The 15,377-nt window shown below is 48.8% G+C and overlaps 1 pseudogene across 1 annotated transcript in view; it reads right to left on the bottom strand.

The window, feature by feature from the left end:
* Positions 1-14,006, bottom strand: part of LOC308173838 (ubiquitin carboxyl-terminal hydrolase 42-like) — a 35,862-nt pseudogene extending 21,856 nt beyond the window's left edge. Inside the window, exons 1-10 of the transcript in view lie at positions 13,778-14,006; positions 12,793-13,002; positions 12,507-12,617; positions 11,910-12,009; positions 11,405-11,472; positions 11,212-11,282; positions 10,999-11,081; positions 10,792-10,903; positions 10,485-10,625; positions 10,044-10,348 (exon numbers count right to left, since the gene is read on the bottom strand). The product of the transcript in view is annotated as a ubiquitin carboxyl-terminal hydrolase 42-like (transcript). The remainder of the gene's footprint in view (positions 1-10,043; positions 10,349-10,484; positions 10,626-10,791; positions 10,904-10,998; positions 11,082-11,211; positions 11,283-11,404; positions 11,473-11,909; positions 12,010-12,506; positions 12,618-12,792; positions 13,003-13,777) is intronic.
* Positions 14,007-15,377: the final 1,371 nt, after the last annotated feature.

Below are 15,377 nucleotides of genomic sequence, written 5' to 3' on the forward strand. Positions count from 1 at the left end.
AGGTATAGCCTAGGGGCCGGGAGTTCAAGATGCCCTCAATCTCTGCTAGTACAGTCTCGAGCACCTCATCGGTAGGCACCTTCTGTCCGAGAATGGTACGTAGGACGTTCTTTACTGAGCGAATCTCCCGCTCCCAGGCTCCCCCGAAGTGTGGAGCATTTGGGGGGTTGAACTCAAACTTCACTTGCTGGGAGGCGAGTCTGTCACGGGCCTCCTCAGTCATCGCAGCGTAGCTCGCCCTCAGCTCGGCCTCACCACCGACGAAGTTGGTGCCTCTGTCCGACCGGAGGGTCTTAGGGGTCCCTCGCCTGGAGGTGAACCTCTTGAAGGACATGAGGAAGCTGTCGCTTGTGAGCTGGTGCAGAACTTCAAGGTGCATTGCTCTCGTCGTCAGGCACGTGTAGATGATGCCCCACCGCTTTTCGGAGGCTCGCCGGTTTCGGACTAGGAGTGGCCCGAAACAGTCGACCCCAGTAGAGTGGAACGGAGCCTGTCTCAGTCGCAGCCGGTCCTCGGGCAGATCGGACATCATGGGCTGCGGCGGCGTGGCTCGCCACCTCTGGCAGTCCGAGCAGGACCTTTGATATCTCCGTACCGCCTCCCGTCCATGGAGTATCCAGAATCTCCGTCGTACCTCCGCGAAGACACGCTCTCCACCCGCGTGCTGCACTTTGTCATCATGGTGCTTGATGACCAATCTGGTGACCTGATGCTTAGTGGGAAGCACGATGGGATGCTTCGTGTCTAGGTCTAGATCTTGAGCGCGGCGCAGTCTGCCACCCACGCGAATGAGAACACCGTCGAGCTCTGGAGCTAAGCCGCGGAGTCTACTGTCCGAGGGGATCGGCTTCCCTTTCTCGAGACACTCCAGCTCTCGGGAGAAGGCATCCTGTTGGGCACTCTGCAGCACCAGGAGCTCCGCCGCGGTGTAATCTTCGGCGCTGAGCGTAGTATCTAGGGGTAGACCGGCCTTGGAGCAGAACATCCTCTTCTGCAGCTCTTCGAGCGTCTCACACTCCTCTCCCGGAGTAGTCTCAGGGTCTACGACCTGGGTGGCTCCGCAGAACAATGTCTTACGCAGCTCTTTGTCCTCTCTGTCTTCTGCTAACGCCGGCGTGGCTGGCCACTCTGACTCCCGCTCCTGTAGGAAGTCTGGTCCCGTGTGATACAGGTGGGGCTCAGCCAGATCCTGGAGAGTTGCCCCTCTCGTGATGACGTCAGCAGGGTTCCTCTTGGTGTCTACATAACGCCAGCAGTTCACCTCAGTCAACTCCAGAATCTCTGCGACTCGGGTGCCCACGAACACCTTATACCGACATGAGCTGGACTTCAACCACTGGAGGACGGTAGTTGAGTCTGACCACATGGTGACGCTCATCAGAGGTAGCTGGAGCTCGTCGAGCAGGAACCTTCCCAGTTGCGCGCCGTTCAGGGCAGCACACAGCTCCAGTCTTGGGATGGACTGTTGCTTTTTCGGCGCCACTCGGGAACGTGCCAGGACAAACGAGACGTGGACTTCACCTCCAAGCTCTGCCGCTCTGACGTATGCCACGGACCCGTACGCCATCTCCGAGGCGTCGCAGAATACATGTAGCGTGATGACACTCCTCTCTAGGTCCGTGGAGGGAGGGAAGTAGCTCCGCTGCAGCTTGATGTGCTGGAGAGTGGGAAGTTCCTGCTCCCAGGCCTTCCACTTCTCTTCTAGGTGACGAGGCAGAGGATCGTCCCATCCTCGTTCTTGGGCCCACAGCTCCCGGACAAGCACCTTGGCCATCGTCGTGAAGGGAGCGATATATCCCAGTGGGTCGTACTGGCTCGCTAGAGTGCTGTATATCGTTCTCATCGTGACGCGTTGGGGCTTGGCAGGCTTATTGCGATAGCGTAGAGTGTCGGTCTGGAACTGCCAGATAAGTCCGAGCGTCATCTCCTGAGCATCATCTGGTGAGTGAGAGACCCAAGCCTCGCTGCTGGTCGAGGTGGCCTCCTCCGGGAGGTCTCTGATGACTTGCGGGTCGTTGCTGGCCCACTGGCAGATCTCAAATCCACCCTCCTGGAGATGAGCACGCAGGTCCTGGACTAGCTGGCGGGCTTCCGTGGCTGTCTTCGAACTGTGGAGGCAGTTGTCCACGTAAAAGCTCTTATGGACGGCGTCAAACACTCCAGGAGGTGCCGTCTCCTGCGCGGCGTGAGTCTGTAGCGCATAGGTGGCGCAACAGGGGCTGCAGGTTGTCCCGAAGGGTAGCACCTCCCACTGGTAGATAGAGGGGTCGGGGTCGCTCGGGTCCTCTCTCCAGAGAAACCTCATGAGTGGCTTGTCTTCCTCCAACATCCTGACCTGGTGAAACATTCGCTTAATGTCACCACTGACTGCGATCGGCTGCTGACGGAATCGCACCAGAACTCCCAAGAGGGCTGGGGTCAAGGTTGGACCAGGGAGAAGATAGTGGTTGAGGTTGAGCTTCCCCACCTGGTAGCTACAGTTGAAGACCACTCGGTTCTTCCCGTTGTGGTGAACATTGTGGTGCGGGAGGTACCAAGACTCGGCACTCTGGTTCGCCTCGGCTGGCTCAAGCTTCTTCACCAGACCGGACTCCGTCAGTTTCTTCATCTCCGTTCTGTAAGAAGCAGCAAGGACCTCGTCCTTCCTCATACGCTTCTCAGTGCTGGTCAGACACTGTAGGACGGTTCGAGGGGATACTCGAAACTCTGGCATGGGTTCTCTTCGGAGTAGTGGTGTGACGTATCTCTTCACGCCCTGGACTTCGATACGCACTGTCTTTGCTTTAAGGAGGTCTATGGCGTAGACGTCCTCCTTTGACCGTACGTAGAGCTTCTCATTCTTGTAGGGCGCAACGTCTAGCGTCCACAGCTTCTGGACGTTGTCTAGTAGCGCCGCATTCATGGAGTCCACACTGGTGTGAAGGCAGTTGATGGTCTGCACTTCTTCGGTTCGGACATGGAGGGATGACGTAGCTCTCCCGTCTCTATCTCTCCACTCGGTAGCGCCTTGGAGGGCCCACCCAAGCGCAGTCTTAACAGCCATCGGGCAGCCTCGTGGTCCTCTCAGCGGAGGACGGAGCGACACGATCAGTGCAGCGTTGTCCGAGCCGATGAGAAGGGTTGGCTCCGCTCCTTCTATCGGATGTAGGTCTACTCGCCGTAGGTGGGAATATCTTGCGCGTAATCTCTCCAGGGGGTAGTCGTAGCGGGAGAGCGCTAGCTGGTCTGCGGTGAAGACATTCTGAAGCCGATATCTGTCCGACGGCCGCCCCGCCGGGGAGATAGAGAAGTTGATTCTCGCCCCGGTGACCTCTTTAAGGTCGCGACGTATCGTGCGCAGAGTCAGCTTCTCCTCAGTCCCTTGGAGCCCCAACTGGCGCACTGCCTCCTGGAGAAGGATGGTCCGTTCCGACCCGTCGTCTAGAACGGCGTACGTGTCGTACACAGCGTTGTTGTGGTGAAGTCGGACCTTCACCACCTTCAGTAGGACCTTGGAGCCGCTGCTCTGGGTTGGGTCTAGATAGTAGACAGGTGTTTCCTCTTCCGGTGCGCTACCGGACCTAGGGCTTCTGGTGCCCTCCGTGGACCTGGCGAGGGAGACCTCGTGTAGGATGTTGAGGTGGACCTCCTCACAGCGGTTGCACTTTCTCCTCAAGGTGCAGTTCTTAGCCAGATGGTCGCGCCCACAGTTCCAGCACCTCTTGTTCTCCTCGAGCCACCTCTGCTTTGCCTCGGTACTCAGGTTGTTGAAGTCACTGCACTCATTGAACCAGTGCTCGCTGGTGCAGTACGGACATGGCGGTGGACCTCTCCGTCCCTTTTGAGGGGGTTGAGAGGAATCCTTTCCCTCAGGTCGGGCTTTCCTCTCTCTCCGAGGCTCCTCCTCCGTGTGCAGCACTCCTACTGGGCGTCCTCTGTTCGAGCTCGGCCTGTCCCAGCGGTCTCCCTTCTCCCTCTCCTTCTTCGGCTCAGCGTAACCCATGGCGTCTACGTTGGTGTCATGCACTTCCTCCAGTAGGAACTCCGCGAAGGCCGCCATGCTCAGACCCAACTTCCCGGGGTTACGAACGCGCTGCTGTCGCCGGAACCTCTCCTGCCGGAAGCGTGGGATCTTGCGGAGCAGCCGCTCTACGTTGGAGGTGCTGTTGATCTCGCTGGCGCCAGCTGGGCCCTGCGTCTTCAGCATTCCAACCAAGGTGTGCACGCGGAGCGCGAAGTCATCCAGCGCCCGTTCATCCTTGATGGGGGCCTGCTGTTCGAGGGCTTGCAGTTCAGCAAGGGCGTGGTTCCAGGGACGACCGTAGCGGGCATCCAAGTCGGCGAGCGCTCTGGTGTAAGGTGTCGGTGCGGAGGCATGGGCCAGAACCATGTTGTGGGCTCTGGGGTTCCTCACATGCTGAAGGAGAATCGCATATTTGTAGGACTCTGAGCAGGAGTCGTCCAATAGCGTGTCTAGGCAGATGCGTAGTTCCACATACTGGCTCCTGTCCTCGTCCTTGAAGAAGGGGAACTTGCGTCCCTCCACCTGGGGAAACATCCTGTAGTGGATGATCGGGGCTGGAGTGACTGTCTGGGTGTCCGGCCTGCATGCCTTTTGGTTCACTGGAGGACCTAGGGGTGTGCTACGCTCTTGGGGAATGGCTCCCCTCCCGGGCAGCGACGCTGGCTCCCTCTGGGCCGCGTAGCGGTCGGGTCCCTGGTCCTCTTCCTTCAAGGTGGTCAGCTGGGCCTGTAGTTGGACAGTCATGGCGGGGGTCATGGAGCCATCGGCGGGGGGTTCAGGAGATGGCACTCGAGAGGGCCGTGCGGATGATGCTCTGGAGCTACGGGCCGACGGAGCTCTGCTGATTCACACGTCGCGCATGGTCTGCATCACTTCCTCCATCTTCTCCGCGTGCAGTTGCTCTCTCTCCATCTGGAGGCGGTCGCGCTCCATCTGGAGGCGTTCACGTTCTAGCGCCTCCTGGCGCTGCCTCTCCGCCGCGCGTTCCGCCCCCTCCATCTGGAGGCGCTCGCGCTCGAACTGGATGCGTTCCCTCTCTAACGCCTCCTGGCGCTGTCTCTCCGCCGCACGTTCCGCTCCTTCCATCTGGAGGCGTTCACGTTCTAGCGCCTCCTGGCGCTGTCTCTCCGCCGCACGTTCCGCTCCTTCCATCTGGAGGCGTTCACGCTCGAACTGGAGGCGTTCCCGCTCTAACGCCATCTCGGCCTGGTGGCGCATACATTCTGACAGCGCGGCACTACTCCCTCTGGAGTGCATGCTATCCGCCCCAGAGGCAGAACTGCCCACGGAAACCCTGGACCGGGAGGAAGCCACTGAACGGCAGGAGCTAGGTCTCGAGCGCGCCGTACTGGGAGGCAGATCGTTAAGGCTGAGGCCCTCCCTCTTCCGCCCGCAGGCGCTGTCAGACCGGGCCTCTCCTTCCTGCTCTTCCGTTTCTACGGCAAAACCCTGCTGTTCTGCCATCTCATCCTCAGGCTGGTGCTCTTTGATGGCTGTCTCGGTGCTAGCCACCCGCGCGCCGGCGGACACCTCGGCCTCTCCGACCACTGTATCCCGTGGAGTGCGCTCCTCACTACCACTCGGTGAGCTTTCGAGCTCAAGCTCATACTCTTGTAACCTCTGAGGCAACCGCGGGACTCTCTGTGGTCGTGGCTCTGGCTCAGGGGGCGGAGAAGGGGGGGTAACTGTCTTGTCTGGTTGGCTGCGCTCAGCCATGCTATCACTACACAACCTATCCGGCTCGAAGGACCAATTGTAACCAGGGAGTAGCTAAAGGACTGTAGAATTTTAGGAAGGGCTGGTTATCTAACTAACTCTGAGCTAAATCGGCAGTGTAGGAGGATAGAGGCAGGGGGCGCCAGCAACCCTTTAGACTAGCATATCACAGTTATATATATATAATATATTATAATACAAGCTATAACTCAGTTAATCACACGATAAGACAATACTTAAACCCAATACTAGATTTGCTGTTAAACTAAACAATACAGACAACTAAACACACAGCAATGTATCAAATATAAACAAACACATTTATTTATACAACTTATATATACATCCCAATATACTCCCTCCCCGCCGGCCACACACACACTCACTCACTCACTCACACACAGTACCTGGCCTGAAAAGGCTTAGAGTCCCGGACTGAAAATGAGCGCGTTGAGGCCTGGTCGGAGCCCGCATGCGACTCGAGGAAGGCAGCAGACAAGGGGGGGGAGTGACGTTGCAATTCGAAGGGAAAGGGGCTTCTTCGTAGCAAACGACGAGGTTGGTGAATGGCTCAGGTCCGGTGGTCCACGGTCAGCTCCGGTGGTGTCAGCGGTCGGTCGCAATCCACCTCGGAGGCGACGGCTCTGTCCGGCTTGGGTCTCGCTATGCGCCAACGTTAGCAGCCGGCGGCTAGCAAGGCTGGCTAACGGTGACACAGCTAAACTGGGCTAGCGCTGTTAACTCACTAAACTCCGTACGGCTCACAGTTCCCTGGACATTCAGAATAAAGAGCGACTTTATTGAGCAAACTTCCTGAACCTGGCTGGCTAGCTAGAAAGTTCACACAGAGCTGTCACATTGGTTTTGAGCACGTTCCCGCGAAGCTTCTTCTTCTTCTTCTAACGCACAGACCACTTCCGTAGCTATATATACCAACCGGACATACATCAAGTCACGTACGCCAATCAAAACCACGCCCACTAATCTGGCGCTTGCACAACACTGAACAAATCCAAGACAGAACTTATACAATTACAATAACCATACATACACCTTCATGAAAACGTACATGAATAGTATGGAAAATAATTAAGGAAATAACAGGGGCAAAATAGGGCTGATTTGGGGAAACTAACTGGCTCTAAATTGTGGGCCTTCATAACACGTATGGTTTTTGAATCATGGCCGATTTTGGCAATAGTGATTTTGATTTTAGACTACAGCATCCGTTCAGCTTGCTGTTGTCGGGCCCTTCTAACTCGGGTAAAACCTATTTTGTTAAGGAGCTGTTAACTAATGCAGAGCTTTTACTCTCGCATCACATAGAAAATATTGTATACATATATGCTTGCTGGCAACCGTTATATGATGATTTGTTAAAGATTAGGGATATCAATGTTGTCGAGGGGATTCCCGAAAGACTAGACAATGATGAAATCCTGCCGGTGTCCAAGAATAATTTGTTAATCATTGACGACGTCATGAATGACGCCAGTAATAGCCTCGAAGTTGAGAAGGTTTTTACCCAGTATGTTCACCATAGAAATCTCAGTGTTTTATATCTAGTACAGAATTTGTTTTTCCAAGGTAAAACCAGTAGGACAATTAGCTTGAACACAAACTATTTAGTGTTATTTAAAAACCCCCGTGATAATAATCAAATCTCTGTATTGGCTAGACAAATGTATCCTGGTAATACTAAATATTTTATGGAGTCATTTAAAGATGCTACAGAAGCCCCTTATGGGTATTTGTTGGTTGATTATAAAGCTAAAACGCCAGAGGCCTATCGTCTCAGAACAGCGTTATGCTCCCCTTATCAGGTTGTGTACAAACAGAGGAAGACGAGTGGCTGAAATGTCTGAATTCTGAATCCAGAATCTCATAGAGACTTGTTGTGGCATGATTAGGTCTAGATTTGTTATTTTAATTTCTTTTATTTACTTGTTTTTTGTTTTAACATTTTTAACCCTTGTTAACATTGTGAATGTATTTCTGCTACAGCCAATTTGTATACAATGTTTGTATTTTTTATTTTATTGTGAATGACTGTGAATGACTATGTTATTGTTTGACTAAAACCCCTTGCGCCAATTTGTATACAATGTTTGTATTTTTTATTTTTATTGTGAATGACTGTGAATGACTATGTTATTGTTTGACTTAAACCCCTTGCTTGACTAAATAAAAATGATTGTAATGATACATGAACTCTGATAATTTATTTGACCAACATTTTATTGACTTGCACAATCTTACACAATTGTCTGAACATGTTGAACACAACTAAACACATTATGAACACACACACACACACACACGGTTGCAACTTTTTCACAAAACGTGTTACCATTGTGTCATTTTTAAACAGATTAGAAGAATATTTAGATAATCAATCTAATAATTTATGTGGTATATGATAGTATGATTGACGGTATTAGGCAGCGGGTTCCTGAAAAGTGTCTCCTGAGACACCTGGGTGGGCTGGGACAGCTGGGACAGCTGGGACAGCTGGAACAGCTGGGACACCTGGTGTCTCAGTGTCTCAGGTGTCCCAGCTGTTCCAGCTGTCCCAGCTGTCTCAGCTGTCTCAGATGTCGCTCATTGAGTGAGGTAGGATAAGGATTTATTTTCGTGCGTAAAATGATACATTTCTGTTTTTGACTTGACAATCGGTTGACAACCGAACAAATAGGCTAGAATAGTGAATTCCGAGTAGCCTACTCACAGGGGGCTTATAATACCTGCCCTGTATTATAAGTTCACCAACAAATCAAATCAAAACCCGTTCGCCAGCACTCGGCTGTGCGTCCAAGCATTTGGGATACCGTTAGTGCGTTCTCAAAAAGACGCGATGATGTAACAATCTCAATGCTCTGCCACGCAACATCTACAACCCTGAAATGTTTAGTTTTCAGGGTTAACAAGTTTCAAATACTCATGTTGTCTTACATTTTTCCCCGATGTCTATGTATGACACATCATTTGAAAGCTTACAATCTGGAAATAACGCGATTACATTGATTCATTTGATTCATTCATTGTGGTTCTCTTGTAGTCAAGAGTGTTTCAACATAATTTCTAATTATAATTGTTACGATAAAGTCAATTGTTGTCATTACTACAATTTACAGTCTATTTCTATAAGCATGTTAATAACATTGTGAATGTTGGCGATAGCTGAAAAAGTAATATGCCAGGGATGGGGTAGTCACTACTATTGGCCGCTACTATTGTTATAACTTGGCATAAATTGGGTGTCCTAGAGGTCCGCTAAAAGACAACTGATGACAACTACTACTATTTTGGGATGCAGGGTATTTTGGGATGCAGCTGGTTGGAAGGTATCACATTCAGGTTGATCAAACCTGGCATTCTAGATGTGTTTTTGCGGGGGTGTCCTTTTGCCAAAGTTTGAAAGTTTGAAAGTTTCGATGTCGACGCAAACTCTAGGACCATTCTGGTAACCAAGATTGTCAGAGACCAAGATTGTCTCTTGCTGTCAGAATGACGCTTCAGAGAGAGAGAGGGGTTGGGAGTAGCAGAGAGGCGTGAAAAAGCAACTCGATGTGTCTGTCTAACAACAGAGGCTGTCTGAACGCATATCTGACTGCTGATACGAAACCCACGTTCACTCTCTTAAGAGTTAGAGTTAGAGTCAGATAGATATACATAGATGTACATACTTTTTTAGGGAGACAGTATGACATCCCCTGGCCACATGAAAGCCCGAAAGGACATGATAATGTGAGTATTATATGTTATTATATATTGTATCGACCGGAGAGAGAGTTCGCTCCCACTGGGCATCTTTTCCTCTAATTTCATTTCTAACCCTAAGTCTCTTTCTAACAACAATCGTTTTGGCCCCCCTTCCTAAACACCTGCGTGTTCTGAGCAAATGGCGAGGGTTAATAAAACCACAACGCGGGGGGTAAATAAACCCCCCCCTTCTGTAAAAGAGCCCATGTTTTATGACCCCCCCTCATAAAAAAGAACAAAGGAAATCGAGATCAAAGAAAAGTGCCCCATACTCACTACTGACCCCCCTGTCTGGAGTTTTGGCTTAGATAGAACTCAATAGAAAATATGTAAATGGTAATGGCATCGCTGGATGTGTACTCATGTGCCCTGCCAAAAACAAATCTGTGCGAAACACTGGTACGCGAGCTTGCTGTGAATACAGTATTATCATTCATTGATCTTTAATAATCATCAGAATTATCATTAAGTATCATGCCAATGTGGTGTGAAGCTGCGTGTGGAGGCTCATATGACAATCAAAGAGTGTGTGTGTGTATACAGTGCAGTATAGAGGCTGTAACTTAGCCATGTTTGGGGGCAGCTGGGGGCCGATGAAGCCGGTGGAGTTGTGGCGAGGCCCAAGGTTGACACGGGGCGTGAGGACAGGGCGCGGGGACGACTGGCCTGGGGTGCGGCTCACGAGGTTACAGTACAGGGGGGGGGGGGGGGGGCATGCACAAGAAATGTAAGTTGTGAAATGTCTTTGCGCCTCTGTGGTACTCACCTGATGTAGAAGCGCACGTAAGCCTGTTGGTTGAGAACGGATCTGATGTCACTGACAGACACAGAGGAGTCGTACATCTGATACCACTGCCCGTTACTGGCCTGAGAATTAAGAAGAGGACTGTTAACGTCACATCACATCAACATCTAATTCTGAGCAAAATGAGACTGGCTGATGCACTGGTGAACTGAATTTTTATGGTGTGTGTGTGTGTGTGTGTGTGTGTGTGTGTGATACCTTGATGTAGCAGTAGTAGTGTCCAGCATGGCAGCTACGGCCTGAGTGGACCAGCACTGCGTACAGAACATAGACCTGGGGCTCCCCGTGGGACTGGGACATGAAGGGCCTAAGGTCCAGGTACTCAGGGTACCTCACGTCCTGAGTAAGGAGTGTAAGGACGTGGTCAGCACCACACAGGGAAACGAACAGGGGGTACATCTTCAAAATAACTATGGCATTTCTGATTGTCTGAGAAGAGGAAAAAAATACCCTATTGCATTTAACATTCTAAACCTGAATCCAAATATTCCCAAAATGATCTTACCTTTCCAATCTTGCCCCCGTTGAAGTTGGCAAAGCGCTTCAGTGAGATGGTGAGCACGTTGGAGCTCCGGTGGATGGTGAATCTCTTTGAGGCTGGAACCATTTTCTTACACCTGCAGACAGGTTTTAGTCAGTTGCATTCCATTATGATGTGAGGAATCAAAACTCAATAGGCTGCACAAATAAATGAATACAGGTATATACTAACTTTGTGCATTTGTATGCATTCTCTCCATCCAGTTGCTCTGGCTTGACAAACTGCTCCAGTGCCTTGGTTATGCTGGGAGCCATCTGCAAGACGACAGACACAATTCTCAATTATTTACTTATTACCAATATCTCATATCACGATGAATAATTCTTGCAAAAGGTACTTGATTGATGTGAAACAGCAGAATGATTATGTATAATTGTGTGTTACCTTTATTTCCAATGCGACATCCAAGTAGGGGTCAAACGTGTCAGAGACTGCTTTGCAGTTTAAACATTTTACTGTGAAAGATTGAGCATTGAAGATTCAGTGCTTTTCTTTGCTAACTTTGTACGGGTAAGCAACATACATACAGTATAAGCAGCATACAAATGAGCAATGCAAGTTTGGACCAATAACTTACCCCTGGATCGTAGGTACCCTCCAAAGACTTGGTGGATAAAACTGGTTGCCTGCGTTTGCCTGTCCAATCTATTGAAAAAAGAAATGTCAGAAGAATTAAAAAGACAAACTACAAACTACTCAAAATGTGAATTAATTATTCCTAATAGTCAGCCAGTCTGTACTACAGTACATTCTCAAATCAAGATACTCGTTTATTAACCATTAGCAACACAAACTGTTACAGCCCTTTGAGAAGAAGAAATAAAGGGGAAGAGACAGCAGAGGAAATAGAGCAAAGATAATTACAGAAAGGTAACCTGTTGGCGCAGAAAGGAAATCCACTATCCACAAGAGCTTGCTACAGTCAGTTTTAAGGGTCGCTTCTATAAGCGAGGGTCATTGCAACATATCTATTAATCATGTCTCACTGTATTCTAAGCTAAATATGAATGTAGGTCAGATCCAAGTACACTACATCCTAGTGGCTGAACACTGATTTCCATAACTCCCTCAGTAACACCTACTTGGTTCCAGGCAGGCAGGACTTTTGCATAGCATCCACTGTGCATCGCAGGAACTTGTGGGCATCCTCCTGACTCCCTAAGCGGAAGTGCTTTGCGATCTCTACCGGGTGTAACAGGGCAGGTAGATGACGAAACCATACAGTTGACAAACACTTGAGAGCATCAAACAATCACATTGACATGGTTATGGTTAGCTGTTACTTATCGTTTGGTATTTTGGTGGAAGCATAGGATGCTATTGCTAAGAAGCTGTCTGTCAAATAGTTCTGCCTCCAAAATAAATTGATAGCACCTTCTACTTTTTTGGAGGGAAAATACATTTTCTGAAGATACTGTGTGTTCCCTGGATTTGGCACCTGTGATGCTATCCAACTCTCTTTGCATTTTTGGAGGGAAAACTATTTAGCTGACAGGCTGGACATATTGTCCATATATCTATTATTTTGATACAGCAAATATGTTTTTTGGTTTTGTTCTGATGTGATTGCAGGCAGTTATTATTGTTATTATTGTATTTTTTTACAACAACACATATTTCCATCAAGCATATATTAAATAGTAATATAGTTTTTTTTCTGATTGTGAGTGGACACTCACGTTTTAGTTCATTGAAGACACCAATGGGCTTGATGACGTTCCCCGAGTTAGCAAAGACCTGGGTGATGTGGTTCTGCATGGTGCACATCATACAGAAACCAGGCTCATGACCTAAAGGGGAACAGATATGGAGGTTAATCGGATAAGAGGCATGTTGTACCGTATCTTTTAGCATTCTGTTCCGATTAACTTCATTCCTCAATACAATTGTTTAAAATTCAATATATCACGACCTAAATAGTCATTCAGTCTGGAAACCAGATTGGTTATATCTTCATTCACATACATGTTTTGGAATGTTCCCGGGTCAGCATGTAGTTGGTGAGGGGAACGGTGTAGGTGAGACACTGCAGAGCCGAGTTGAGGAAGCAGGTGTTTCCCAGGTTCTGGAGGCCCGCTCCGATGCGGTGGATCTGGCTCCACTTCAAGTTGAGCCGCTCCATAGGGAACAGGACCTTCTGGGGGAGGCCAATGCCGTCCCCACTGCTCAGCACCACTGGGGAGGGTGGGGAAACACAAAAAAAACACTGAGATTAGTCACAGGCGGAAAATACTTTTAAAGAAAGTTTTACGTTTTGTTTATATGGGAAAAAAATCAGGTGTAGTGCTGAGGCACAAATATGTACATTTCAAGCCTGCAAACTGCGACACTTTAAATAAATGTGCAATAACACTATTGTGCAATATGACAACCCTAGTCGTCTATCTGTACAGTATAGTATAGTGGATAGTGTACATAGCCTTTATTTATGTAAACCAGCTCCTTCCCTTCTTGTGTTTTTTCTTAAAAGTTTTTTTTTTTTTTTTTCTAACACCAGGGGAGCCACCCCTCCTAAATTTCGTTGTTTGGTACCTGTACTGTAGCAATGACAATAAAGACCATTCATTCATTCATTCATTCATTCATTCATTCATTCATTCAACTTGGAAACAAGCGATGGAGTGCTAGGTGAGAGCAGAGGGCAGAGAGATGCTGTCTTTATTACTGACATCACACAGTAGGTTCTACAAGAGAGAACCTCATTCTGGGTCATTTGCTTGGGGCTACATTAAGCGATTGATTACCTCCCCTCACAGTACAACATGCTTACATAACTTGCCATGCCATAGAGAAAAGACACACAACACCTAGGAAACCTGTTCAGTCGGTCAATTGGGCGGGAATTCCCTCAGCACACACAGTGAATACATTTACAGTGAGTGCAGGTATTTGCCCTCGTTTTTACCCAGCATCAAGAGACCTTTTGATTTAACAAACCATATCTTCTCACCTTGCTCCTTGGGCCGATCCACTGAGTGGGTCGCACTGCTGTAGATGGTAGCTCCAGGTGTGGGGCCCAGGCAGCCGCCTGTCTTCACCCTGGGGGTGTCATTGGGTGAGGGGCCCACCCCCCAGCTGGAGCAGCTGCTGTCCATCCCGTCTCCACTACTGAAGGGGGAGCGCTTGCACCCGACTGACTCAAGGTCAGACTTCTCTGAAGATCTGTCAACTATGGTCATTGTTCATTGCTGATGGGCAAAAACAACAAACACAGATGAAAGTGTTAGCTATTTAATATGTAAGTATTGACAACTAGTTGAGGAATGATAACCCTGGTAGAGATTAGTGAAGTTGTATCTGAACCAAGCACACATACAATCTTCACTGGAGCTCTAGTGGGTTAGTATTACGCTATGATATTCCGATTGTAGTCCAAGAGTGCCAAATAAAGTGCAGTGTATATAGGATGCTCTAAACAACCTATGAAGCAACACTTTAATACAGTGTCATCCTTAGCTACCTGCATGCATGCATGTTCTGTCCAGCATCTAAATCAAACACACTGATTTTCTATTATAAATGGGTGACTTCTGGGTATGACAGATTCAGTTGGTGGATCTATTCATACATTATAGCAGGAATGACTCCCTGTCTGGTACTGAGAGGGGCTTATGATACTCAGTCAATCCCCATGAAATATGGCAGAACAAAATCGTTTCAAATGAAAGCTTGAGGAACAAAGAAGGGTTCACAAAAAGAGTAGCTAGCAACCCAAGCCAGTTTTTGGTTTTTGAATCAAATGTACATAGCTAAGAAAGAGAAGGAAAGAGAGATAGAGCTCCTAAGTAAGTGAGGGACAGTGTCAGTAATACGCACAGGAATAAGCATACATCTAGAAGCATTTGGAGCATAGTAGTGTATTATGGAGATCCATTAGTATGTCATATTAACCACCAGGTTTACAATGCATGGCAAAACATTCCTATCACTTTAAGAATTTGCCCACCGATACAACCGTTCGTTAAATAAGATTTCACCGAATAATATTGCCAAACTAAAAATGCGCCTGCTTGTACCAAATAAATGGCTCGTACACACTAGATTCACGGACACGTGACAACGTTACAGTAGGGTGTTAGGGGCGTAAACGTTTGTGTACAGTAGAATTCTCGTCCAGCGTGCCTAGTTACAGGAACCACATCATGACTTCGGAGGGGGCAGAATTGATCAAATAACAAACTTGACGGCTGGCTCGTGCAGAACACGCACGTTTACGACAACTGTTCCCTCCTCCCACCCAGGCTGAGAGAGGCTTTAGCCAACGAGACAGGCCTATAGCAACGCAACACACCAGGAGAAACAGAGAAACAGGTCATTTTAAACGTGTCTTACCCTGTTTTCGTCAACGATAAGGGAAAGTGAAGAGCGTGTGGCCTTTCTTGAGCACACGATCAGCATTCAGTTGTGGGGAAGCTCGCGCGTGCATGGTAACAACCACAGACGCCATGGTAACGGCGCACGTAACAATACTACAATTCTACGGCGAGGATGAGCCATAGATGCTACTACTACTACTTATGCTACTACTACTAGCTAGCTATAGTGCATCA

Source organism: Nansenia antarctica, assembly GCF_963989245.1.
Source record: "Nansenia antarctica genome assembly, chromosome: 19".
Classification (NCBI taxonomy): Eukaryota; Metazoa; Chordata; class Actinopteri; order Argentiniformes; family Microstomatidae; genus Nansenia; species Nansenia antarctica.